The following is a 22,504-nucleotide window of genomic DNA, read 5'->3' as shown; positions in this document are numbered from 1 at the left end:
AACTGAGATAAATAGAAGAGGGAAAGGGTAGGACAGATAGTGGGTGGTAGGATGTGTATGTTCAAGGTAAAAGGAGATAAAGGCATTACAAACACCAGCATTTACATGGGGAGTCACATCACCCACCATAAACTCCTGATTTAATAGGTTGCTTAAGAGCTAGGAGAGCTCTCCAGCCCAGCCCCAGCCCATTTAGCACTTTAGCTTGTCCTAATGGGGAGCTCTGATCCAGAAATGCTCAGCACCTCTGCCTGTGGGTATTGCCACACAATGCAAATGAAGCTGTAAAGAGAAATCAACTCATCAATCACAATCACAAGGGGACACTGGGCAATGCAAAAGGATTAGTGTTCCAGCCCTGCTCAGGTCTTTCCTAACACCACTCTGCTTTAATTAAATACCACCTCGAGTGCTTTATCACCAGCAGAAATCTCAGCGTTGAAGGCTGGCATGCTGCAATCTAATAGTGCTGGAGCTAATTAGAAATGAGAAAGAGAAACATGTTCATTAAAAATGTGGGATTCTCCTACCAGAAATGATCTACACCTTGGAGTAAAACCTTGCCTTTCTGTGGATTTAGAAGAATGCTAAATAGCTTTTATTAAGGTGAAATCTTTTACTTTGAACTACATGTCTAGCGCTATTGTCTTTCTTAAGTAAAGCCAGATTTAGCTGTATCCACCAGACCATTGTTAGAATTTAAAAGATTCTTGGCTTATGGTTAGCTGATAAGAGCCTTAATTCCTCTTCTTCTAACATTTGATACACTAATTTAAATTTTTTCAGACTTGGCACACTCAAGGGCTTTTTGTCTTACTTCCCTGGATATACATAAGCTAGTCATTACTATTTATGAAGGCGATGAAAGGAAACATTAAACAGTCAAAGAAATATAAATCTTAGATTCTAACACAGAGAGTGCAACAGCAGGATTAAAAACAAAACAAAATGAAACAAAAACCTGAAGCAAATACAAAGACATTTGCAATTTAAAGCAATACAATATAGCAGAAAAGCAGTTTTCTCTTCCACTTGACTGCCAAGTGACCCGACTCAGGATTTTATGGCTTTTCCCAGGAACAAGCTGAGAATATCAGTAGCATCCAAAACTTAGGAGAGAAGTCGCATTATCATGAGCAAAAGTGAGAAAGAGATAGAACTTCTGATTTGAGGGATAAACTAAATGTTTTCCTAAATTTTTAGCAATGGCAATATGGAAAAATAAAATTGTTTCTGGTCAGTACCTTATTAGATAAATTTGCCTTTGAGGACAAGACCTGAATAAGGCCTATACACAGCTTACATCCCACTCAGCTAATTAGGGGGAGGCTTTCTTGTTCAGTTTTGTGTATCAAACTTATTTTTAATGTCTGAGTTAGGTGATTTCCAAATGCAAATAACACCTCCAATATTATCAATCAAAACAACACTATAACTTTTTAAATAGCCCATACACTGTTGTTTGAATAATGTCCAGAAACTTAAACTTAGCCTGAATTTAACTTTTCAACTATCATCTAAATGGTAAATACTAATGAAAATACTCTTACTTCCAAGAGAAACAGATGGCTTTAAAGAGTTACTTATTTCAACATATGGAAGCCAATCACTGAGCTATGAAGAATCAAACAGCAAACTCTATCATTATTAATTTTGACTAATAAGAAAAAAATACAAGAAAAATACAACACATAAAAGAATCCAGCTTCTAAACTAAAGTCTGCTTTAGTTTAAATTGCAATAGGACAAGGAAGGTTTTTTAAAAAAAAATATTTGTTTGGGCTACAGTGTTAGATTCTGGTTTAGGGTTTTTTTTTTAAAAAAAAAAAAGTAGTAAAACAGAAAAAAATGATATTTTTTGTAGAAAATAGTGATTTGTGATGCATGTACATTTTTACATTCATCTATCACCTTAAAGCTCCTATGATTATGAATTCCTCTGTAAAGAGTTCTCTCAGCATGAGCAGACATTGAGGAGCTCCTGGAGCTCCCTCTGAACCAAAGCTGCTCCCCAGACAGGCACAAAAAGCATTTGCAGAGGAACAATTGACAAGAGACTTTATGAGAAGGCAGCCAAGGAATTCCCGGGGCAGGGAGCAGTGAAGGTGTGGAGGAGCTGCACGGGCATCCCTGGGACTGGCTAACAGAGCAGAGCTCCCTTTCCTAGTCTGGAAAGCAAATTACAGCTGCATTAAACTGCAAATCAAGCAACAATCAGCACACCAGCTCTGCTGCTCCTGTGGAAAGCATCCTCACCCGCAATGCAATGATGGCTGATGCTTCAGAAAAGTATGAAGAGCAAATGAATCTTGCCCTGGTCTTACCATTGCAGTTTTCTTCAGTCAAGGATGGAGAGGTGTGCCAGCTAAATCTGTGTCAGTTTTTTTACTTAAATATAATATCGCTTAAGTGAATTAAACTAGTTTATTCTGCCATCTCAGGCAGTTGGCAACTTTTCTAAAGCTGCAGCAAAACTTCACCATTTTTGCTTCTTCTTTTTTTTTTTTTTTTTTCTTTTTTCTTCTATCAGCTTATATAACAATATATTTTAAAGGTACCCCTGCATTATCCTCAGCTGGTGGGCAGAATTGTGCTGTCTTTAGAATAGTTTTTAGGAGTCTATTTCTTAAAAAGAGGCTGCTTAGGCGTTCCATGGTTTCTGTGCAGAACATTCCCTATGTGGGAGTGCCTCATCTGCATAGCGGCATGTGGGTAGGATTTGGACAAGCGCACTGAAGGATGTGACAATCAAACAGAGATATGTGGGAAATCTCTTTTAAATGTAAAAAGACCTCACCCAGCTTTCACTAACTTAAGTAAACATAATTTCCAAGGGAGGAATGAATGCATAAACTATCATGAGGCAAAAATGGGATTCGAGCGCTGCAATTTTTCTTGTGTACTAAAATACACCCAAGAAAAATGTCTTATTCTGTCCTAGGTCTAACACAGCAAAAAAAAAAAATCAGTGAGAAATGGAATTTTGATCAATGTTAAGAATATGCATGTGATTTTTCCAGCTAATGACATGCAGAACAAGTTACAGCTGATTTCTGCCACTGACATTCTGTCAGTGTAATAACGGATCCCTCTTTTGACGTAACTTGACTGCCATTAGCATTCTAAATATAGTGAACCGTTTTGTTAATATCTCCTCAGAAAACTGAAGTAAAAATGTAAAACAGAAGGCAATCTGGGCCAGTTTCTTGTGCAAGGAACGTGTCTCTAATGCACTGCTCTCTAGAGATGTCTAAATCCAGCTCCTTACCAGCCGGGTAGAGAGTAAATTTATAGTTTGAACCAAACTTAGATTACTAGCCTGCAAGAAATTCTGCAAAAGCCAACATGAAAGCTTGGTTTGCTGCTTTTTTTTTTTTTTTTTTTTTTTTTTTTTTTTTTTTTTTTTTTTTTTCCAAACAAGAGACATTTTGAAGCAGTTGGTGGAGCTGCCCTGTTCCTTGAAAACTGAGCTGAGCAGCCTGACTCATGCTCTTGGCTGGGAAATGAGACACTGTCAGTGCTCCTGAAAAAATGGTCAAGACTGTTCCCAGGCCTATCTTTGCCTGATGCAATCACCCAGCAGCTGCACTGATTCTAGGGGGGCTCCTGCAGTTGCCACGAGCTCCCAGTTCACCACTCTGCTTGGGGAGGAGCTTTGGGCAGGGACAGGGTGCAGGACTGGGACTGTGCCAGCACTGCCACTGCCCCTGGGCACAGCAGTGCCAGCAGAGCAGCACCAGCTCCTGCCAACTCTGCTGCTCCACGTCCCCTGCATCCTTCACCTGCTGGGACCGCACAAACCACCGGGGCTTTGGCTCCTCTGGGAAACAAACACTCTGAAGCAGCATCCTTGGGTCCCTTAACCCTAAATTTAGCAAACCATTCTTACTACCAAAGCAAATCCCTGTCATTTTTTAATTAACAACAGGGGTTTGTGTATTTCTTGTATTTCCTGTTTGTTGTTGTCCTAACTTGGAGATTAGTCCCTAATGGAGACTTGCACAACTCTAAAATAATTTCACTAAAATGAACATGGTGACATAACTTCTGAAGCTCCTTTCCTTCAAACACAAATCTCAGCTTTCAAATAATTCTGAACAATATCTATTGTTAAACTTCCATACTTTGTAATTCAGACACAGGTTAGGCCATACTAAAATACAGAAATTCTTGTCTCCTCGTTATTACCTGCCAAAGTAACGTTTATAGGTAACTCCAGTCACAAACAGTGGCAATAAACTATAACCTAAACCAGTGTGTTCTGTGCTAATAAACAGTTGCTTACATTTTCATACATATTTGGTATGTCATTATTACTTAAAAGATGCACCACTTCAGTTCAGTGTTAAATAAATGAATGTAAGCCAATTGTTATTTAAATCTACCAGCTTCTAAAAATAACACATAATGGAAAGAAGCAGGGGAATGAAGTGTTTAAAAAAACTGGCAATATGGACTATCCAATGTTACCCACCTTTTCTTTTTCCTACTATTCCTATCTCTCAAAAAAATTTCACAGCCAGGTAAAACAAACAAACAAAAACCCACCCCTCAAACTACCTTTCTAGAAAGGTTAAAAAAAACCCAAACAAACTCTCAAATCTATATTCAGATGGCATTTTCCAGATTAACCTGGAGGTGCTGAAGACCTCTTATGTGTTTTTTCTCTCTGCTGAGCAATGCCAGCACCAATTCAAGCCCACTCTAACCCTGCCATCTTTTAAGTGCCAAGACAACTCATAAGATTCAGTGGAAAACAAAAAGAAATCAAGAATGCTTTAAATTTCCCTATGAACAGCTTAAGCTCAGACTTTGTGCAGATGAACACTCCCTCCTCTCCCTCTGCCAGCCCTGCTGTAAACACAGACTGCTGCACTTGAGCCAACCTAGATGTTCACAGAGTGAGCTCGAGCTGCCTGTTCTGATCATTTCATTTTATGCCATTCCATGGTCATTAACATCCAGGTTTAGCAGAAAAGCCATTTAATTGTTCAGTCAAATAATGGATTTCAATTTACTGTTATGTCAGCGGCATTAGGAATTCCTACTGCCTAGTCTATACAAGAGAAAACTAAAAATAAAAAGATGCTCACTTCACAAACATGAGACATGTACAACTGCCACATCAAGTGATTCATACCAATGGCATACAAAAGAATGTGAAAAACAAAAAAAAATCTCCATGGAGTTTAAATTTAAAATAGGTTTGGGCCAAATAAAACCTGAGTTTGGAAGAGGCACTGCAGGTATCTGCTACAGCTGCTCAAAAAGGCAGATGTCTGAATTTTGTAGCAGATTAAACAACATCACTGTGGTATATTGTTAAAAATCAAACCCACCTGCCTTTTTATGCAGAAGCAACATGAAAGGCTCCATCTCAAAGGCAGTCCCTACACACTAACCCTGACCTGGTGCTGCAGTGTGGCTGCCAAGCTGCTTTTATGTACCTGCAGCAGGACAGAGGGGTGTCAGGAAAGGGAACTGTACTAGATCTAAGAGAAAGAGCTCACCTATTTGCTTATTATAAATTCCTGACTGGGAATTTGGTCTCTTTTTGTTCAGAGACTTGAAATTTTGCTTCTAAAACACCTGCTGTAAGAACATCCACCCCAATAATGACTCAGTTGACATTTCTTACACATGTGCCCACAAGAGTATTACAAATGTTGTGAGAAACAGTAATGAGGTAAAGCCTGTTGTTCCCAGCTCAAATACTACTGGGCTTATTTGGCACAAGTCTACATTATACAATACAGAAAGAAAAAAATGCCACAGAAACCAAACAAAGAGGAAGTTACTGCTACAAATTAATCTACAGCTACATGCGAATTAACTGAAGATGAAAACATTACAAATGACACAGATGATTCTAAACATGTAACATGTCTGAGAGAAAAATCAGTTTGCATAAAGTGATTCCCCATAGCTCCAAATACAATGGGAATTGTGAAGATGCTGACCAGGGGTTCCTCAAGAGCTTCTCCTTCTGGAAAAGGGAGGGATGTAGCACTAGATTATAAAGAATCCCAAAAAGCCTCACTTTCTGCTATGAGAGAGATGCAAGGGCAAGAACCACAGATAACCAGAAAACCCCAGTGCCTCTACATAACCGAATCCTCCAAATATAAAATCAGTATCTGTGAGAAAAAACAACAACAACAAAAACAAACAAACAAACAAACAAACAAAAAAACCCCACTATTTCTCAAAGAAACACAAAAATCCATAGGGAGATACTATGACGTACCACTGCTTGTCTTAGTCAATTACAATTACTTTAAATTTAAATACAAAACTTGAAAGTTTGGGGTTTTTTTCTAACTTTTTTTTTTTAAGGTATTATATAACTTCTAGTCCCTGTTGGGACTATGAAGAGACAATAAGATAAAGGAAATTTAGAAAGGTTACTCATTCTTGATCTCTCTTTCAGGTATGCACATGTTCCTGAAAAATGATGTCAGGCAAGAATAGGAATAATCAAGGAAACCTCAACTTCTACTTTTATTTTCTTAGAAAAAATGTAACTTCATCAATCCCAATACAACAACATTAATTCATACTTATTTCTTAATGAACTGTTTTTTGCAGTGCCTGTATTTCATAAGCAAGCACTAACAACTTAACAAGCACTAAAACCACACTTCAAGTTTTCTAAATTCCTTTTATTCTAATGGTGTGATTGTAAAGATCCTCTGCTAAAACTTGCCAGAGTAAATTATTTTAGCCCTGTGAACCCACTCAAAAATTACAATCAAAGAACAGATCTAAGATTTTTTTTTTAATTTGCAAGTACTAATATTTTATGTTTCCAGCACTACATCTTTCACTAGTATTGAGTCAATTTAAGAGAACTTCTTTTGTGTGACAGATTATGGCTGTCTGCCACACAGAGATTGAAATGTGTACAGAAAGCTCCTCAGCTAGTCTGCATTCTCAAAAATGCTCCTTTCAATTCAGCTCAGTATTTTGATATTGCCAGAATATAGGTTTGACATTTTTAATATAGGACAATTAAACTATTTTGTTAACAGCCCAAACCCAAACAACAGATAAGTGATAGTACAAAGTACAAAGGCAAAAGGGAAGTAACCAACAGCAGCAACAAATAAATTCACACTGTTTCATCACTTTTATTTCAGAAATCTCTTGTGGTCTGGTCCATTTAGCACCTGCTAAGCCTAAACTCCTCTTAAAAACTGTCAACAACTGAGGTATAGACTCATTTTCATTTCTGATCCCTTGCTGGTGTAAGCACCATTTGGAAAAGGCAAGTCATCCTTCTGGTCCTGCTCTAATCCACACGCACAGAAAATGCTATGGCTTGGTCTCAAGCAGAAGCCAGAAGAATTTAAACAAGGCCCTGCAAACTTGCCTTGCATGTAACTGCTGCCATCTTAATAAGGTGAGAGCAGCTTTTAAATCCCAGGCAGCTTCAGAAGCTGCAGCCCAGTCCCTGCCATATGGAGACAGCCTGGAATCTGTCAAGTTCACTTAGTGAATTTTATCTTTGGGGAATCAGTCAGGCAAGCTAGATCAGAATAAACAGGATGCTGTTGAGATCTGGAGGCTAATGCTGGTATGGGCTGGACTACTGAACCAAAAAAATCAGTTTTAAATAAACATGTGGTACCTAGAAAAATTAACAATAATTAAAGCTGTATAAGCACAAAAACAACTATGTGAGATTTTTACTGTGTTCTGAAAGATGCTCTTCTCCCTCTGCCTACAGCAAACAGCCAGACTTTCCATTTCTTTCCATTATTCCTAATATAGAAAGGTATAATGACAACATTTAATGCTTTGCATCAGCTTAAAGCATCAATAATTTAAAATACCCTATTTAAACACTGTGCCTAATTAGACACCCTTCTTTGTAAGGGTTCAAGGAAACAACACAGTGAGCAATGTCATGTTCACACAATCTCCATGCAAGCCCAAGCTGCTGCTTCATGCTTCGATAGGAGATGAAAATCTGGGGTCTCCAAACCTATCAAATTCTGTTCTGATGGATGGGGATAAGATAGACTTTGTTGTGCTCTGGGAAAAAGCCAGAATGTTAAATGTAATCTTCTGCACATGCTTTTACTGATATTCAGCATAAAAATAAGCCTTATCCATTTTTATTAGTTGGTCTGAGCCAGAACCAATTCTTTTGATGTCACCTAGCTTATAAAATGCAGCACTATAGGCAAGGGAGGTTTTAAAATGCTTCATAGACTTTATCCATTATATTAATGGGTTTCAGATTGCAATCTGTGGAGCACTTTCTGGTGCTGATCCACAGGCAGCTGGCCAGTCACCTGGAGCTGGCTCCTCTCCTTGCTCCCCTCTGTTTATTCCTTGTAAAGAAAGAGCTGAAAAGGGGCAAACAAAAAAGACATAATGCCATTTTTAATGCTATTTTTCTACATAAACACTTGCAGTCCTTGCCACGTGACCATCCTGAGAGGAAAGGACTGGGCAGTTCAGAAAGGCAACATAGCTTGCTGCCACCATGGACTGTGCCAGACAGGAGAAGGATGAGGAGCAGAGCAAGAGAAACAATCGTTTTACTATAGGATTAATGTGATGAAACCTTAAACTGAATTGTTAAACCAGTTCATTTTTCAGCATTCCCCTGTTTTTCAGGCAACAAGCCAAATTTTACCACATCCCCCAGCAAGATGAACTTGACCTGCCTTGGTATTTTTCAGAATTATTTTCTGCTTAAGAATGTACTGAGAAAAAACTCTTTAGAAATGGTATCTTGCATTGGGGGGGGGAGGGGGAGGGGAACCCAAAAAACACCACTTCTTTGAATACCTTAAATGTCACTTAGGATTCACCCAGGGAATTCAAGTCATCTCTTTACATAAGGTAATCAAACAAAGCTTCACTGACCTGGGTCACCAGGGTAGGAAGGGCTTCTGGGAACCTAATGAGTAAATCATAATTAACAAGATATCTGTATTTACCAAATTATTAAAAAAAAAGAGTGTTTCTATGCTAATAAAATTTCATTTAAATTGGTTCTTCTTTTCAGATAAGCATTTTTTTAAGTATTATAACTGCCTTTCCCTTGCTCTATCACTTCACCTCGATGGAGAAATAAAGCCAACACATGAGGTTTTGGAAGTCATGCAGTCACACCACTCAGCCAAGCCTAACAGAGTATTCCTTAACAGTGAACAGGTTCAACAGTTTAAATCATCTAAGCAATCAGTAATAGCTGTTATTAGATCACAGAAAATACTGGTGAGTGCATGCCCAGGCTGGTTATAAAAAGCATGGCAGGAGAGAGGGGCATCCAGAGCAGCACTGAACAGGGAATTTACTGGTCCCAGTTCCATGGCAGGAGCCTGGGAACAGCCAGATCCACCCTGCACTTCCACACCTGGGAACAGCCAGATCCATCCTGACCTGGCACTTCCACATCTGGGAACAGCCAGATCCATCCTGCACTTCCACACCTGGGAACAGCCAGATCCATCCTGCACTTCCACACCTGGGAACAGCCAGATCCATCCTGACCTGGCACTTCCACATCTGGGACCAGCCAGATCCATCCTGCACTTCCACACCTGGGAACAGCCAGATCCATCCTGAACTGGCACTTCCACACCTGGGAACAGCCAGATCCATCCTGAACTGGCACTTCCACACCTGGGAACAGCCAGATCCATCCTGAACTGGCACTTCCACACCTGGGAACAGCCAGATCCATCCTGACCTGGCACTTCCACATCTGGGACCAGCCAGATCCATCCTGCACTTCCACACCTGGGAACAGCCAGATCCATCCTGCACTTCCACACCTGGGAACAGCCAGATCCATCCTGCACTTCCACATCTGGGACCAGCCAGATCCATCCTGCACTTCCACATCTGGGAACAGCCAGATCCATCCTGCACTTCCACACCTGGGAACAGCCAGATCCATCCTGAACTGGCACTTCCACACCTGGGAACAGCCAGATCCATCCTGAACTGGCACTTCCACACCTGGGAACAGCCAGATCCATCCTGACCTGGCACTTCCACATCTGGGACCAGCCAGATCCATCCTGCACTTCCACATCTGGGAACAGCCAGATCCATCCTGCACTTCCACACCTGGGAACAGCCAGATCCATCCTGAACTGGCACTTCCACATCTGGGACCAGCCAGATCCATCCTGCACTTCCACACCTGGGAACAGCCAGATCCATCCTGAACTGGCACTTCCACACCTGGGAACAGCCAGATCCATCCTGAACTGGCACTTCCACATCTGGGACCAGCCATATCCATCCTGCACTTCCACATCTGGGAACAGCCAGATCCATCCTGAACTGGCACTTCCACATCTGGGAAGAGCCAGATCCATCCTGCACTTCCACATCTAGGAACAGCCAGATCCACCCTGCACTGGCACTTCCACACCTGGGACCAGCGGAGTCACCTTTCCCAGGATGAAAAGTCTGCCTGAGAAAGCACCAGGAAAGGAAGAGGAATGATAGAAGGTGCTTTATCCTCATTGTTTAATGTGGAGATCCACCACTGCTCCACCATAACAATGTCAGCAGCTAAGTTTAAATTTAAATTTTAAGAACATCTGCAAGTGGCCCTAATTTTTCCTTTACCATGCAGCCTAATAAATCCTAAGACCTAAATATTTACTATATGTGATGATTGAAAAGCCTTGTTTTCCAGTGAAGCATTTTCCTGCTTAAACTTAGGGTAACTCATCCCAGAAGTTTTCAGACAGATGAAATCTCTCACAGTTAATTACGTGTGCTTACTTCAGACATCAGGAACAAATTATTTTTATCTTACATCTTTCATCCAAATATATATAGATCATAACATTGTAATAAACCACTTCTTTGTTTCCAGTGATGACTTACAAATAATTTTAAAAAACATTCTACAGAATTTTTCACTCATTCATGGGGAAAAAAAAAAACCCTTCCAGATTATAACTTCTCTTAGCGATAAAAAAAGAAAAAAAAAAAAGCTTTTCAGGGAATCTTCATAGATGATTATATAGACTGGTCATAAAAGCACTACAAAAGGCTAAACTTTTAGCTAGTTACCAGCAACAGATGCTCCACAGTAAACTTTAAAATTTGGTAAGGCTATCTGAACTTCTAGTCATATTTATCTGACTTTAATATATCTGATTTGAAGTTCTCAAGATATTATTCAGCAATGTTTTATTCTCCTACTCATAATTAAATAAATAAAATTACTTAATTTCAATAGGGCAGATTCAGTCTTGAATTAGACTTTTACTCTGTTGTTAAACATTTCATTGATGGTCAGTGAAGTATTTTTATTCACAAGCCAAAAATATTAAAGAATAACACTTTTCTTTTACACACTCTTTAATTATTGAGCAAAAATGAATAAACTACCATGTAGGACTCAGTGTCTGGAGAGTGATTAAGACTGACTATGACTTTCATTAAATTAAAAAATAACAACAGCAAAATCAATTAAAACAAACTGTAAATCCACTGAACTAACTAGTAATGATTCCATAGTATCTTAATCTTTACCCCATACCTTCTCTGCAGACTACATGCTTCCCTTCCCCTTCCATTTCGTTTTTTTCCTTCAGCAACAAGTAAGTCTACATCTTCAGAATTTTCTGGAGCTTTTGAGTCTGGAGAATTCCTGGGTGTGTTCTAGGAAGCACCAATTTCAAAGCAGTATGAAAATAACCATAAAAATCTGAATGGTGCCCATGACAGCAGTGAGGAAGTTGATCAGTCCATGGTTATCTTGGTCCTTCCTTGCAGGAACAAACCCTCCAGGAGAGTCATGGGATCGTTAATAAGTATTTATTCTCCAATGTGCTGACTTTTAAAGTGCCATTAGCCACTGTGGCACTCGGATGGAATGAAAATGTGAGGAGGGAATGAAAAATGTCTTGGGAGCATAAACCAGTACTGCAGGGAGATTTCTGCATGTGGGTCTCCAGAAATCTGTAATGCTGAAAGATAAGAAGTAAAACAACTGCAAGTGTGCTGGCAGTGCCAGCATTCTGACAATGCTCTTTTCAGACTAAGGAAGAAAAGCTGGATCCTCTCAGTGACCTGAGCTGTGACTGAGCAGGACTGGGACAGGGACTGCCCCAGACACTGCTGCCTGGCTCAGTGACTGTCCCTGCAGTGGCTGCTGCCATTAACACCTTCAGAATTCATGTCTCTCCTTCTGCAAGCACATATCTTCCAGAAAGATCACATAGGATGTCAGCACATTGTAACTCAAAATGTAGTATTAAAAAAAAAAAAAAAAAAAAAAGTTCTATTTCTGGATTAAAACAGAAAATTTAAATGCCTGCAAGAGATTAATAGATGCAGCAATGACTGCATACTTTCGTAAGTTTTTGTGAGATCTGACGTTTAGGTTTTTTTCTTTAAAGGTGTGGAAAAATAAAAAATAATTCTGTTTTTCAGGAGACTTGTAGGCAAGGTTTCTGGCATACTGTCATCAATTCTAACCTAAATACACTTCAAGCTTAGTTTAAATTTAACGTAGGTCACATAGGATCTTATTTCAATTCATTTGCAAAATGTGTATTCTTTTATGTTCCCGTGATGATAAAAAACAGAAGATGGAATATTTTCATTCCTTTTGTTGTTGAAGAGGATGTTCAAAGGCTCTGTCAAATATTTCTGCTGGAGAGCTAGAGCTCTCAGACACAGCTTGTTACTTCCTTTCCACCTCAACACAGTTTCCTGATGTATTTATGAGGCTGAGACTAAACTAGGTCTGCTTGAAAAAAGTAAAACCAAAGGGAAAAGTCCTATTTTAACCTGGTTAGGCTGAATCCCTGCTAACCAGTTCAAAGTCTTATGCTGTTGTAATAACCTGGACTGGCAAAGAGATGCATTATATACAACACGTGTCTAAAGAGAAACCAGCACGTTAAGATTTCACTGCAAATATTGCCTAAGTTTATAAAGATTTATAAAGGAAAGGATTTATAAACTTTATAAAGTTTATAAAGGCTTACAAATGTGTATTTTGCTATTAAGACACAGCAAGGAATGGTGGCTGTACGAAAGAGAGGAGCAATACACCAGAAGCACTGCTCTGAATGCAGCTCAGATTCTTGCTGGCACATGGTATGGCAAACTTATTGAATGGTCTGAGTCTGGTTCTGTTCAGGAAATGGTTCTTTCACTGATGTGGGGAGGTGCTGTTTTATCTCAGAAATCAAGCTGAGATATGAACCCAAAATGGCCAAGTTCCACCATGCACACTGAGGGGAGGATGTGTCTCCAGTGAACCATTCCACTTGTTTGGCATTTCTGCATCCTGGAAGGCATTTTGGAGATGAAATTTAAGGATGAAGCTGCAAATTTCATATTAATATAAGAGTATTGGAGTTGAAGCAAGTACGAGAGAAATACTTATAAAAAAGAGCTCCAAAACATCTTTATAAAGAGATTTTATGAAGAAATTGAAGGAAATGGAGGTAAAAACAAAGGGCTCAGAATTGCAGCTTTTAACAGTCTAAAACACTTCAGGCTTAACAGCCTAGCATTTCCTTAGACAATCAAAATTAAGTCCCAAAATACTTTCTTTCCAAAGACAAAGTAAAAATTGGCATGACAAAATGTTGTCTACACAGTGTGCACTATTCCACCTGTGAGAACTGTGGACTCTTACACCTAGGCAAGACATCACCTGAGGACAGCTCTAAAGTCAGTGATCCTTCATGCAAAGGTGTGCATATAACAAACAGGAAAAGGAAAAAAAAAACGCTCAGAAAGTGAAACAGAACCTACCATGCAAAGATTCAGGTTTGTAGGTGGCAACAGCACCACTGAATTTCTTTGCTTTATTTTTCAAATAATCATATTGATTGTAATTTTAAAATTTGAAAGTAGGAAAAAAAAAACCTTTAAAAGCTTAAAGCATAAAATCCTTTCCATCCTCACAACTGAGAAACCTGCACACAACAGTGACAAGTGAACCTGCTTCTCAGTGTTCCCTTACAGAGAGTGCTGTATCACTAGCTTAATATTTTATTGAAATAATTATACACATGATTTAAGTGGTCCCTGCTGCCTTGAAAAGATATCTTTCTATCATACCAGCCATCTTCAAAAGTATAAAGAGCAGCTCCTTTATAAGAACACAAGTGCAGCATCTCTGCTTCAGATTTCCCTTCTGCAGGCCTTTGTTTTGCATGTTTGCTTTTCCCGACCTCTGAATGCCCATCGAGCCTATTCTACCATTTACAGGAAGAGCACAAGAAAATCTCTTCAATGACAATTGAAGTGTGCTACATTTACTCCATTTCACAGCAAACAAGAAGAAGAAAAAAAAAAATCCACTTTTTGTTCAACTTTCACTCGAGCTGCCATGACGGAATTGTTCCGAGGCAGCTCTCTCAGAGACGTGAGGTCTGTCAGAGCCAGGGGAGTGCATCTGCCTTCCCTCCTTCCCTCCTTCCCTGCCTCCCACCCCGGCTTCATCCTGGGGGTTTAGGAGCCTGCAGCTCCGGCAGCCAGTCCCACTCCTCTGCCTCAAGAGGAACACCAAATCCAGCTTGGAAAAGAGGTGCTGTGCCCACTCCTCAACCAAACTGAAAGGAATGGCTCCCAGCTGATCACTCCCCTTGAGTAGCGTTAATTTGCAAAAAAGAAATCATATTATAGCCATTTCAAATAGGGAAAGCATGGAGAGGTTTCACCATTTGTGCAAGGGCACATAGCTCCATGGGAAAGGATTCAATAATACTCCTTTATAGACGGAACTCAAATTCTCTCTTTTGACGTTTGACAATACATACAAGCAACATTAGCACTCAAAGTTCAGAAGTTCAAATCTAAACAAAAGTTCAAATCTAATCATCTAAATATCAAAGAATAGGATTTCAAAACTTCTTAAAAAACCTTTTAAAACAGGCTAACTTGTGAATGCTATTTTCAGCTTCCCAAGATTTTTTATCCCTGTAGGACTTTCTCTGGCAGTTCTGAAATCCTAAACAAAATTTATAATATATTAATTCTCATCTCAATGACCACCTTATCTAAAGGTGTGTGCTACCAACATGACAGAAATAACACTCAGACCATTTCTATTTTACATTTCTGCTGTAGAAAAATGTGGAAATTATATGTTATTTGTATATATCTGTATTATTTCCTTCACTTTAGAGAGCGGCTGTTCTTGATCATAAAGGCGTGGAACAAGTGAAGAGTTCTAGGACTTTCACACTGTTTTGGGAACTGACCCACAGCCCTGCCTAGAACACACCCCTGTCTCTTCTCCTTGAAGAAGCAGATGATATTGGTTGCCTACAACATGCCTGTTGTCAGCTTACAGCTCCTGAGGTGTTCTAAAAATTAAAATTCTGTTCATTGAACTTTACTTCTTATTTTTACATATACTCCAAACATGCTGCTCTCTCTCTCTCTCTCTCTCTCTCCACAGAGAACATTTCACCTTAGACACAACCAAGTTAAGAACTTTCCTCAGTGAAAGCTCAGAAGTAGGCACCAATTTATTCACATCAAATCTGCTCAGTACTCCTTTCCATTCAATTTCACATCTCCACTATGTCAACTGAAATAGTTCTAGGGAATATAATAAAATAGAACCAGATTTAGATCCCTCGTCATAGTCCTTAAAACCCCATTCTGGACTGCCTGAATAAACAGAAATTACCATCTATATGAACTTCTGTGGGTTAGTATTTCAAAGCCGCAATGTCACAGGAATGGATGTTTAAAATTTACCTCATCTTCCCCACCTCAGAGCCATAAGCTGCAGCCAGCAGTTGAGAGTTAAAAGAGCAAAAAAAAAGATGCCCTCAACCCCTACAAGTTTCTGGAAGTACATCCACTTTAGTATGTTCATGCTCCATGTCAAACATCCCCCTTTAAAAGAATTTCATAGCATGTATGGCATTCAAAATTGCAAATATAAAGTATCTGCTAACATTTAATGGCCTCTAGGTATAATCAGCATAAAAACAGCATAAAAGGGACTCAGTATGAATACGAAATGTTTAAACCAAATGTGATGGAACCACATGAGGAATTCTGCCACACATGCTGTCCTTTCTTCTTGGAGGTCCTTCACTGTCCTTGTAGGGGGTACAGCAAAATGATGTGGGAAAGAAAAGAAACCTATGCACAGGGATGCTGCAGCAGTGTTTCACTACAGCTTCAATGAAGCCAGCTTTGATCACTTCTGAGGGAAAAGCAGTGACTTGTCCTTTATGGAGAGCGCTGTCTCTTTTGATCTGAACGTTGTGCTCATTTAAACTGAGTTCCAAGTGTTAGTGCCTTATTTAATATTTACTTACAAAAATAGCATATAAATAGCTAAAAATCCATGACACCCACAAATCCCACCCCAGTTACTTTATACTGTAGCTGTGTTCAGTTGGCAACTTTGAAAGATGCCCAAGGCAGGTTCATCTGCAGCAGGAAGTAGCAAGTACTGTATAGACCAGCTGACTATAACTAAAATATTTATCTATTATTTACACACTAAATAGCACATCTGCCAAGTCAAAAGCACAAGTGCTCAATTGTCACTTCTGCCTTTGCCCCAGGATATTAAATATCCATGTTAATGATAGATAGATAGACAGACAGACAGACAGATAGGATATAGAGCTACCTTGGAAGGATATACAGCTATCTCTGAATGCTTGAAAGCAGAGGCTGTATCAGAATCATCCACAGCAAATCTCTTCAAGTTATGGAAGATAATGACACTCCCAATTTATATATATATATATATAAAATTCAATTCAACTAATTCTCTGTTGATAAGAATGATTTTGGTTTTTGCAGACATCGGATAAAATTCCAGTAAAGATAGAATAACTCTTCTTCCTCAGAGTGCAAGACAAAGGACATCTCCCTGGACAAGATTTGGGACAATTGGAAATAATGACCACTGATATTAAAGATACATGATCCTAAAAATGAATTCATCCTTAAAAATTCCTTTAATATTTCATGACCCACCATTATGACAAATAATGTGACCGACATCTGGATTTTAGATAATGAATCACATTTTCCTAAAATGCACTGTCTTCAAACCTCTGAGGTTTATTCCAGCTACCATTCAGAAGATTCAGATTCCAAATTCAGACTGCAAACTGGAAATATTTCTGATTTTTTCCATTGTTTGGGTGCAAGGCTGTACTCTGCATTCACCCCAGTCTAAAATCCCCAAACAGATCTCTACAGAGGACATCATGCTTTCCTTCTTTATAGGCATGGATCCAGCACTGATACATTTAGATCTAAATCCAAGATACAAACCAAGTGATTCTATAATTCTAAGTGCTGGGAAGATGACCAAATAAATTTATCCTGATTATTTTAAGAACAGACAAAAATGCCATTAAAGTTACACCAAAATTATAAGTTATTCCTCGTTTTCACTGGGCTGAACTCACAGTTTTTAGTCTGCATCTACTCAAGATAGAACAATTCCCATATGACACTCCACAAACCAGAGCTTGCTTTCTCCTACACCAACTCCTTGTCATCTTAAGGTTGCCACCTTGAAATTAAATGTTAGAATCTTTAATTTGTACCATTTCTAAGCTCTTCCTCACATTAGAGCTACTAAAAATTATTCCCTTTCCCAGTTAGCCACCTTTACATTTTCTATACTGATCCACAGATTTATTTCAACATGTAAAAGACAATTCTTTTAAATTTATTAGTCCTTTAAAAATCAGCACTACTTGAAATAAGTTCCTCCATAAATTAATTTGGATTTCTTTCAGTAGTAATTACCTGTTGTTCAATCTCTCATTTCTAACACTTCTAAACAAGCAAGATTCTTATGACTCTTTGATATCAGACAATTTAAATTCAATTCTGCAATGTAAATTACATTCCCTGACCTGCTGAAACCATTTATTGCACCTCTGCTTTTTGCTTTCATTTTGTGGCCTGAATAAAGAAAATACAGACTTCCCCACCCTTGCATTTGATTAGTCCCAGTGACAAATGCAATGCCTCATTTGTATGAAGAGAGTTTAAAGCCTGTTTTTTGAAACCTCTGAACACTGAAAAAATACCTACCACAATTCTTTAAAGAGTACATAGCAATGCTATGTAGCCATTTCCACATCTCAGGACATGTTTTCAGCCATTAGCATGCATTAAATAACAACATCAACAAGGAGAAGTTGTTTTGCAATTCTGAACCTGTTCCCAGTGTGGATTTCTGAAGAAAAGTTTAATCTCTTCATAGCAGTCTTAACAATGCTGTGGCCAAAAGGGGAAGGTATGTCAAAGCAAAAGCCACAAGATGGAATAAATGGAAGGAACATGAAATGCTTAATTCAACCCCCAAACTGTTCTAAGATTTCAAGATGGTTAAAAAGCTTCTAAAATCAGGTTCAACAGAGTTCATATGCAATGAATGGCTTTAGGCTCCGTGATCCTTCTAATCTAGGGACTCACATTTGATTTGGAAGAGGAGCTTAGAACTACAGTATTTAGTTTTGGAAGATCTTTAACTCATTGGGTACCCGTTCTTTGGGTGACTTTGATTTCAGAAAACTGCAGATTTCACTGTTAGCAAATTCATAACACTTCATAAACTTCTGGAACAACCTTAGGACTAATAGCACTTCAATACTAGAGGAAGGCAAATTTAACTGTAAGCAATGAGAGCAGAAAAGCTTGCCACCTTTCCCCTGTCACCCTCAGCATTACAGAATGCAGAACAGTAGCATCTTGCTATATCAAAAAGGGTAAAATACTTAAGGCACTTAAGCCTGTTGGCAAATTATGCTTGGGGATTTCTAGATGAATAACTTGTGTCTATGTTTACAACCTTTCAGCAGAGTGCTCACTGTTTACTCTGGAATTAATCCAGGTCCATAAAACTAGTGATACATCAGTGAAACAGATGTGCTTAAGTGACTCTGCATTATAAGGAGATCTACATTAATTTCAAAAACTCAATAACCAGTTTAAGATGATTTTGACAATCCCAGTCTGTAACTTATCAGCACCTACTGCACTAATACCTGTTAGTGGACTGGTAGTCTCTAGTTCTAAGGACTTCAAAAATTCACTACTTGTCTTTTAAAAGTATTAAACTAATAAAGGCAACAGTCTTGGAGAATAATGTCCTTGGCATAAGTCTAAATTATTCCTATAATATCACTATGGTGAAAACAGTTTACAAAATTTACAAAATTACATTTACAAAATGCTGGAATGTAAACAAAGTTCCTTGATCTTCAGGACACAGAATGGAGCCCAAAGCAATTCTAATGCTGCTCTCTAAAGGACCAACAGAGCAAATAAAATGCAGGTGCTGTTTAACAACTGTTCATGTATTTGGCTTTAGAGGCTTTGTTAAGAGGTCACTGTCATTATCTACTTTTCCAATCAATATGTGAATTGCTTAACTTAACAAGGAATATTTGAGCTGAAAGTTTCTGAAACATGTCAGAGCTCTTTCAGAGAAGGTGGTATGAACAGCCACATGGTAAATTAAAAGAAAAAAATCTATTTTAGAAGGCTTTTTTTCCTTTTTCTTTGATGCTCTCTATTGTGAAACTTTTGAAATGTTGACCACAGAGAACTTCTTTCCTCAAAGCTAATAAAATCATTGAACTGATAGCAGAAGGTAGAACTCGAGTGACCTAAAGAGGGCACTGACAGTTTTTTGCTCCCCAGTTTGAAATGTCTGTGTGTGAACTTCCGTCGCAGCCAGCAAAGGCCCTAGGTTCATTTTTCACCCCATATAAGTGTAGGGGTTTGCCATGCAGACAGGTCTCCACATACAACTCAGTAACATTACACACACGTTGTCTTAGCCTACATTCATTTTTAAAAGGTACAGGTAGAAGTACTGCAGGTTTCATTATGTGAAGTAACAAGACTTCAGATGAAAGCAAGCCTCCCATAAAACAGCATGGCTTGGGGTTTCCCAAACTCTTAGGCTGTTTTTGACCAGAATCTAAATTTTCAGTATGATAAAACCTGAGGATACCTAAGCCCTTAATGTAAATATATGCATTTGAAATGATGCATATTTGTATGGAGTGGTCACGCTGCGCTGTTACTCTAACCATAATATTCCTGAAACGCCTTTACAAAGCCAGCTGGAAACCTTGACATTTCATCCATATTGTTATTTATATACATATTTACTGCTGCCACCTGCTTGTAACTTGGCTCACACCATGAAGCAGTACGTTTCCCTTGTTTCATTATACTTTGACATTTCACTAGAACTACAGAGCTGCCTATTTCTCAGTTTCCAATTGCTCTGCATCCACTCTTGAATTATACTGGCTTAGTAATAGAATAAAGATCTTTCTCCGTGGTAGTACTAACCTCTCTTTTCTGTACCCAGATGGTACAAATCGCTGCTGGCACATATAACAATTCTAGCACAGCTTCTGCTGCCTAAATGAACCCACATAAACCCCACAGAGCTAGATTAGATTAGGGAATTGGGAGGTGAGGAGGAGGGCTGGCCAGTGGGCTCGGCTGAAAGAGATAAGGATTTGGTACAGGCTGTGTGTGGCTGTGATGGAGAACGGGGCACTCTTGCACTGTCATGCTCAGTGAGCCTGTTTCTAGGGAAGGAAGCAACATTAGCTAACAAATTTAATAAACCTAATTTCATCATCAGTACCGCACCATCCGTTTTTACTATTATTCAAATAACTGAGTTATTTGATAGCCCTGATGCCTCACGAAAAGGCCACTTCCCAAGGAATAATGCTGGAAAGAGCAGTCACCAGGGGACACCCAGACTGCTGGAGCTGACCTTTGCTCTTGCTTCACTCAGACCACGCAGTGCCTGGTCCAGCTCTGACACTTCTGAAGAAGGCTGATCATCCCTGTCCCTACCTCAGATATTTAAAAACACATCTGAATTTCCAGTTCCATGGAATTCCAGTTACAGTTCCAGTGCATATCCCAGGAGGCAGCCGAGCATGGTGTGATGGGACTGGGAGAAGAGGCCCTGGGAGAACACTGAACCAGGCTGCTCTGGAGAAAAACTCATTGTGGGCCGCTCTACTTGACAGACAAAAAATGTTTCTGTGTTGTCAGCCCAAGAGTTTGTCAGGGGCCGTTTTAAATGTGCAAATGGAAATCTACAGCATGAAAATCTTTACAATGAATCTTCCATGACTTCACCAAAGTGATACTGTTTTACATTTAACACAGGCTAGAACACAACCTAGCATACACATATATAATTAATTATAAAAAGAAAATCGTCTAGGTGTTCAGCATTTATAAGACATTAAAACTGAGGGAAAATATAGATGAACGAAAATCTATAACCAATATATTAAAAATTATTGTAAAACCCAGTTAACTTGTTCCTAAGAAAGCATCTGCTCTACCTATTTGTAAACCGTGTCCCTATGAGGAGAGCAGAGGAAGCCTTCTTGTATAGTTAAAAGGCCAACAGTTGCAAAATTACTGCAGTGAGGTACAAAAACAAGGAATGTACTGCAATTTTTCCAGCCCCTAAATTGACATAGCAATGGTAAGCTTTTCCTGCTGATTGAAAAGAAACTTCATTAAAAAAAAATAATAAAATAAACCTAAGTTCACTTAGTGTTTAGAGAGTAAAATGATGCCTCAGGTTGCATGTCTAAATGAAACACAATGACATAACTAAGTCAAAGGCTTGTTTTTATTGTTACAAGTAATTTAGGACTGTACTAAAATGATCAGAACTACACATGAAGTACTAATTTCTGCTGCTGTCCAGATGACAACCATACCTCAGGACAGAACAGGAAAAGGCAAAGAATGGTCATTTCTCACAAGGCAAGAAAACAAAACACAAAACAATCACGTGACTGAAGTAAACCATCTTCAGCTGGTAAACCTCATTTGTGTCTTAGCTAGGAATGAGCAAATTCACATTCATTCATTCAAACCCAAAATAAAGGCCAAATTTAAAAACACAGTTTAGTTTCTAGCCTGTTGAGGCCTTGCAAAATGTCCTTGCCTTCTTCTTAAAAGCCTTTTAAAGCTTCTTTTTAAATCATCAGCTCTTCTGAGAATTTGGCTTTATTAAAAGCTGCCATCTGAGACAAGAGAACGTGGTTTTGCTGCTGAAGATGATCAGGTACACCCTAACTGACCAGTGACAAAACCTTCTCACACATTATTCCTGATGAAACCCCAGATCCCGGAAGGGGAAGGATAGGAGAAGGAGAAACCAGCACGCATCTGCCCAAAAGTGCTCCCAGGAAATACAGAAACCTTCAGGAAGCTCCTACCCCAGCCAGGGGATGGAAACGTGCTGGCCAAGCACTCAAAGGCACTGCTGAAGGCAGGGAGAACCCCTCACGCTCTGATTAGGAATCCAAGGATGTGAAATTGAGCAACAACGCGACTGAAACACGCGGACAATCAAAGCTGCTTCTCTTCTTTAATCAACCCCTCCAAAAGTAGGTCTAAGGGGAATGAAGGATTATTTTCCCTTGAAGTGTGGCTCCAGTCCCTGCCCTTCAGAGCAGCTGACATTGTGCTCCCCAGAGAATGTGGG

General features: G+C 39.1%; 1 protein-coding gene across 8 annotated transcripts in view; it reads right to left on the bottom strand.

Moving 5' to 3' along the window:
• RBFOX1 (RNA binding fox-1 homolog 1) overlaps positions 1-22,504 on the bottom strand; it is a 1,143,703-nt gene that overhangs the window by 139,628 nt on the left and 981,571 nt on the right. The window lies entirely within an intron of this gene.

The sequence above is a fragment of the Cinclus cinclus genome, chromosome 16 (genome assembly GCF_963662255.1).
Source record: "Cinclus cinclus chromosome 16, bCinCin1.1, whole genome shotgun sequence".
Lineage (NCBI taxonomy): Eukaryota > Metazoa > Chordata > Aves > Passeriformes > Cinclidae > Cinclus > Cinclus cinclus.
This window is presented reverse-complemented; position numbering and strand designations above follow the sequence as displayed.